The sequence below is a fragment of the Neofelis nebulosa genome, chromosome 7, assembly GCF_028018385.1.
Source record: "Neofelis nebulosa isolate mNeoNeb1 chromosome 7, mNeoNeb1.pri, whole genome shotgun sequence".
In the NCBI taxonomy this organism is placed as follows: Eukaryota; Metazoa; Chordata; class Mammalia; order Carnivora; family Felidae; genus Neofelis; species Neofelis nebulosa.
In genome coordinates this window covers 39324288-39331163 of record NC_080788.1, presented here as the reverse complement: position 1 = coordinate 39331163, position 6876 = coordinate 39324288, and positions in this window count along the sequence as shown.

Genomic DNA, 6876 nt, shown 5'->3' with positions numbered 1-6876 from the left:
AGTCCAGGGGCTGCTTGGGTCCAGCCTGAGGCCTGCCGCAACGAGGACAGACCCTTCCTTTGAGGAGGGGGTGGCTCTGAAGTCCCTGGGGGGCCAGGCCTGGCTGAAGAGCAGGTGTGTTGAGGGACCGGAGTTTTGGGCCCTTGTAGCTCCTCCTCTCCCCTCCCTGCAAGGGGCCTCAGAGTTGGGGACCCCTCTTCCAGTAGCCCCTGCTGGACCCAGCACATAACCCAAGCCCTGTGACTTTTAGGAAGTGACTTGGTAAAGGCAGAAGTCCGGGGAGCGCTGGTGGGTGCCAGGTATTTGGGTATGGATATGGGAGGGGCTGAGCTCTGCCTGCTCTGTGGCTCAGGACCCTTCAGAACCACCTGAAGGGCTGGAGTGGGAAAGCCACTTAGGATTCAGGAAAACAGATTCCTGCCTCCATGTAGCCAGGTAGCTGTGGGATCCAGTGACGGTGGCTTTCTCTCTGTGGGACTGAGACTCCCTATCTGTAAAATGAAAGCGGCTCTCTCTGGGTCCCGGGGCCCAGTGATTCTCTAGCCCTAGGCGCTAGTCTCTTTTGCTCCAGAGGGTTCTCTAGGCTCCATCCACCGCTATCCCCAGCCCTGCAACCCAACTCGGCCTTGTCCAGACCTGAGCTAAGGGGACAAGTCCCAGGAGACAAAGTTTAATCTTGGCATGCTGTGTGACATTGGGCTACCCATTGCCCCCCTCTGGGCCTTTGTTTCCTCCTCTGTAAAAAAAATAGGAGGCTGGCTACCAGCTGTCTGGTCTTCCTGAGCTCTGGGGTTCCATGAAAGAGGCAATAGGCTGTTTTCAGGTTGTTGTGGTTTTGAGCAGCACTGAAGATGCTGGGGGGAAGGTAGGGGGTTTGCTGGGGTGACAGTGGGGCTGCATCACAGGAGCTGGTCAGGAGGTTGTGGTGTGTGTGTGTGTGTGTGTGTGTGTGTGTGTGTCTCCAGGGAGTGTTGGGGAAAGGAGCCCATTCCGGGGTGCAGAGTCGTCCTGGGGAGCAGGAACACAAGGACAGGAGTGGGGTGCTTGGTTTATAAGGAGCACTCTGGGCCCAAGTTAGACTTCCTTCCTTCCTTCCTTCCTTCCTTCCTTCCTTCCTTCCTTCCTTCCTTCCTTCCTTCCTTTCAGTTAATTTATTTAATTTGAAAGAGAGGGAGCAAGCAAGCGGGCAAGGGAGGGGCAGAGAGAGAGGGAGAGAAAGAATCCCAAGCAGGCTCTGCACTGTCATCACAGAGCCCAACGTGGGGCTCGATCTCACAAACCATGAGATCATGACCTGAGCCGAAATCAAGAGTCGGGCGCTCAACCGATTGAGCCACCCAGGCGCCCCCTGAGTCAGACTTTCTTCTGAGGATGGAGCAGAGACAAGTTGTCTGTGACAGGCCTTTGGCAGAGGGGGTGGGGGTGGGGTGGAAGGGATGGGGTGGGTGGCAGGTGGAGCAGGAAGGGACAGTGGTTAGGATCGAAGGGTCTGGAGTCAAATATAACTTTGCATCCCAGCTCAGCATCTGCCAGCTGAGTGTTACATCCAAGTTCCTGAACTTCTCTGAACCGTTTCTCATGCATAGATGGGGCTGACAAGAGGCACCTGAGTGGCTCGGTCGGTTCAGCATCCGACTTTGGCTCAGGTCATGATCTCGAGGTTCGTGAGTTCGAGCCCCGTGTCGGGCTCTGTGCTGACAGCTCAGAGCCTGAAACCTGCTTCAGATTCTGTGTCTCCCTCTCTCTCTGCCCCTCTCCTGCTTGTGCTCTCTCTCTCTCTCTCTCTCAAAAATAAATAAACATTAAAGGTTTTTTAATAAATGGGGCTGACAATCATATACCCACTCCCTGGGGTCATGTAAACATTAAATGACACGATAGGTATAAACGCTTACTGCAGTGCCCGGCAGAGAGAAAGTCCCCAGTAAATGATCCCTGTCATCAATGCCATCATATTGTCACGGCTGAAACCCACTTCTCAGGGTGCTCTGGGTGAGGCACAGGGCCTGCGAGGGTAGGTGCTCCCTCATGGTCTGATGAGGGGTTTCCATGATCTGAGAGATTTGTTTGGGGGATGCCCAAATCCCGCCACGCTGTGGGCTCTGCCCCCAGGAGCCAGGCCTCTCTGTCCCTGCTGAAGCGGAGCTCTGCGTCCTAGACCCCCTGTCACTGCCTGTGGGCAAGGCGCCCAGGGGTTCAGTGGATTTGGAGGGGTGCTGCCGGCTCTGGCCGTGTGCACAAACGTAGGGTCTTAGCCTTCCGGGTGTGGATGGTAACTTCCATAGTCCGCTTGGTTTCTCAGAGTGCCCCACCTCTTCTTATAAAAATAGGGCACCTGGGTGGCTCAGTCGGTTAAGTGTCTGGCTTTTGGTTTGGGCTCAGGTCATGATCTTGCGGTTGGTGACTTTGAGCCCTGCACTGGGCTCTGTGCTGACGGTGCGGAGCCTGCCTGGGATTCTCTGTCTCCCTCTCTCCCTGCCCCTCCCCCAATCGCCTTTTCTGTATCTCTCTCCAAATAAACAAATAAATAAACTTAAAAAAATGAAACAAGAAAATAAAAAGAATGGTCAAACACACAGGAAAGTTGAAAGAGTCGCATAGTCCGGACCATGCGTCCACCGTATGTCCGCTGAGACTGTATTTTCCTGGACCTGCTTTATTACGCATCAATGACCCTCCTCTCGCCAGCCAGCTGTTCATCTTTTTCCATGCGTTTCATGCCAGTGGCGGTCCCCTGCACCCCTAAACACTTCGCAGGCGTATCAGTAACTAGATCTGTTGACGGTTCTTTTCTTTTCGAGGTGAGATTGGCTGACAGCGAAATGCACACATCTCAAGTGCCCTCTTCTGCGAGATTTGACAAAAGAAGTCACGTAGAAGCAAACCAGCACATAGATATAGAATATGAGCTTGTTCTTTCCTGACTCTGGGTCACACTGCATCCTTCTGAGAGCTTTGGGGGCAAATTCCTGCAGGTCTGAAGAGCAGGAATCCATGTCTCGTTTCTGGGGGGGGCTCTAACCGCTTGGAAATGGTGGCTCCATCTGTGGCCCCTCTCCAGCGTGTGGCCAGGACTTGACTTCTCACTTTCCGTCCCCCCTGATTGCCCTGCCTCTTGTTTTCTTTCTTTTACTTTTTCATTTTTTTTTTTTTTTTTTTTTTTTACTTTTGAGAGAGAGAGAGAGAGCGAGCACAGGGAGGGGCAGAGGGAGAGGGAGAGAGAGAATCCCAAGCAGGTTCTGAGCTGTCAGGTTCCAGCTGGTTCCAGCAGGTTCCAGCTGATCAGTCTCACAAACGGGGATCAGTCTCACAAACCGTGAGATCGTGACCTGAGCTGAAATCAAGAGTCGGATGCTTAACCAACAGAGTCACCCAGGCGTCCCGACCTGCCTGTTATTTTTCGATCCTGAAGTATATACAGCTCTACAAGCTGGTTCTCAAATCCTTTTTTTGGAACAAGACCAAAGGAGTGCTGCATAAATAATCATGTTGGAGTCTTCAGGATATTTCAATGGTTTGTGGTGTCCAAATATGTGAAATTGGGGCTGTTCCAGTACATCTGGAATGAGTTGACACCTTATCCACAGAGCACAGACCTATGTGTATGGTGTGCATCTGTACACACACACACACACACACATACACAAGAATGCTTTTCTTGGTCCAGACACTGGCACGAGCTGTGAACCCATCAATGCTAAACCCAAAGAGCCCACTCAGCAGCGACCTTGCAGCCCAGGCCCCTTGCCGGACAGAAGTTGGGGAGGGGATGGCCTTGGATAGCTGGTGGCCAGCACCCGCGACCAGCACCGATGATGGCGACTGTCCTGGAATCAGCCTGCCCCAGTGGCCAGCGCTTCCCCACTGGAGCTCTTTGGTCCGAGCTCATCTGCTGGTCACTTCCAGGGTCCTGCCTTGCATTTTCTCCTTCATCTCCGCTGGTGAGAAGCACTCCCAGGTCAGCCGCTGAAGACCCCAGCCAAGCAGGTTCCAGTCCATGGAGGGTGGAAAAGGCGAGGACTGGGGTGGGGAGAGGCGAAGGCTCTCGGCGAAAATGGGAGAAAAGCCTCCCTAACTTTTCTTTCTTCTGAACGTTGTCTGGGTCTGTCTTCCAGAGCATCCGTGACAGGTCCCATCTCATGTTTACTTAGGAGGCTATTTGATTAGAGTCTCTCTTCACTGGACTCCAATCTCATCTTTTTTTATTATGACTGAATACTGTTTGTTTAAGGAGTAAATGCAAGAAGGTTTCGTTTGGTTTTTGCCTTCCTCCCTGCACAGAGGGTGTGAGAACAAGCTCAAGGGATCAACCCTGGGCTGGGGCTAGGCCCGGGGTGGGGGCTGGTGTCCTCGTCAGACCGACCTCAGGGCTGCATAGAGTGTCTCATTACTGGGAAGAGGTGCCACCTTGGAAGAGGGAGCCTGGGTCCTTCTGCAGAGAGGATTTCAAGGAACCATGCTGATGACTCCCTCCTAAGGGGCCATGAGGCCCAATGATGATCTCAGAAAGTCTCGGAAACGATAGCCAGGGATCCAAAATTTTAAAGATAGTGAAAGATTCTAAGTCATATGTGTGTGTGTTTATAGGTGTATATATAGTATAAAAATTGTATGTAAAAAAATATATATATGTAAATTTTAAGTTTAAAAAATTACACAGGGGCACCTGAATGGCTCAGTTTAGCGTCCGACTCTTGATCTCGGCTCATGTCATGATCTCACAGTTCCTGGGTTCAAGCCCCGCATTGAACTCTGTGCTGACAGTGTGGAGCCTGCTTGGGAGTCTCTCTCTCCCTCTCTCTCTGCCCCTGCGCATGCTCTCTCTTTCTCAAAACAAATAAACTTAAAAAAATTACACAGAAAATACATGGATATATTCCATGTATAATAATATACAACGGTATATAAAGCAACGGTAACCATCCCTGAAGTAAATGAAACAAAAAGGGGTAAGTTCCCTTCTCTTTGTCCCCTTCTCCCACCTTCCCTCCCTGAGGTGACCACTTTGGACAACGACCCACATCCCTCCCTGCATTTCCTCTGTGTTTTCATAAAAATTAGGTACATATAAGTAGTTTTGATTTTTTATGTCAGTGGAGGTAGATAGGTAATATTGTTAGGCAACTTGCTTTTTTTCTTTTTCTAGCATATGTTGGAGATCAATGCACCCAAAGCCACCTCATTTGTTTTAATGCCTTCACAGCGTTCCATTGGATGGATGTTCCATAACTGATCTAACCAGTCCGCTGTGGTTGGGCGTTTTTTCCCACAGTGCTTTGCTCTCATGCAGAACGCCGCAGCGAAGATGCCCGTACGTGTAACTTCATCCCTGTGTGTGCACATCTGTTCCTAAAAGTGGAGTTGCTGAGTCCGTTGTGATTTTGATGGATGTTACCAAATCATCCTTCGTGAGAGGTAACCTCATTCTTTTTAACCAAAGCACATTCGGTGTCAACATTTAACCATTGCAACTGGAGAGAGATAAGAAAGAGGGAGCCAACGAGGCCTGAGGCTGGAGGCTGGGGAAGGGCTTGGCCCCTGTGGGGAGCTCAGAGGCAAGACAGAGGTGTATTTGCTCTCATCCTTGAAGAAACCATCACTGCTCCAGGGCTTTACGGTTTATAGAGTGTATTTCTGTGTGTGATCAGTCTCTCGTAAGCCTATGGAGTGAGGAAGGGCAGTATTACCTATATTCATACCACTCTGTGGATGAGGAAACTGAGGCTTGAAAGAATCGCACTCAAATGACCAACATGCTCAGGGCCTGAGACTCCAACTTGCGGATATTTTCCCACTGTGTCCAGCTACTCTCCCCTTTCTCTCTGGGTCACTTTCTGTGTCTCTCCACTCCTCCCCACCCCCTCCACACCAAATCCTCCCTAAATAATCTGCTCTTAGGATGACCCCCCAAGCCAGCTCCTCAGGCCGCAGTAAACCCAGGAATATGTCATGAGATTAGAGGTGGTCAGGATTTGCCTGAAATACCCCCCGCCCTGAGGCTGTCCCAGTGTGGGAATTTATAGATTCTTATTGCTGGGACAGGCTCAAGGACAGATGGTAGAAACAAGACTCCTTCTACCCAGCCCCTTCACCCCCAGTGCCAGAAATGTTGTTACTTAAGTTTGAAGAATAAATAATTGGGGTGGGGGGGGGGAGGTGCATAAATTAACACATGTGTAGAAAAGCAAAAAACCCAATTTATTTTTTAAATAATTTTTCTAAGTTTATTTCTTAATTTTGAGAGAGACTGAGAGAGCTCAAGCAGAGGAGGGGCAGAGAGAGAGAGAGAGAGAGAGGGAATCCTAAGCAGGCTCTGTATGGTCAGTGCAGAGCCTGATGTGGGGCTCGAACTCACAAAACTATGAGATCGTGACCTGAGCCAAAACCAAGAGTCGGATGCTTAATAGACTGAGCCAACAGGCGCCTCAAGCAAAAGACCTAATTTGTTCATTTAAAAAAAATTTTAAATGTTTATTTACTTGTGAGAAAGAGACAGCGTGAGTGGGGGAGGGGCAAAGATAGAGGGAGAGACAGAATCCAAAGCAGGCTCCAGCCTCTGAGCTGTCAGCACAGAGCCCAATGTGGGACTCGAACCCATGATCTGTGAGATCATGACCTTAGCCAAAGTCCGACAATAAACCAACTGAGCCACCCAGGTTCTTCATAAGAGACCTAACTTCTAAAGGTACTTTATCAAGCAGACCCCATTTGTTTTTTTGGTGCATACAGCTGACCCATGAACAGCGTGAGGGTTAGGGACACTGACCCTCCCTCCCCAACAGTTGAATATCCATGTATAACTTTTGACTCAACCAAAACTTAATAGCCTACTGTTGACTGGAAGCCTTACCAATAACATAAATAGTCAATCAACCC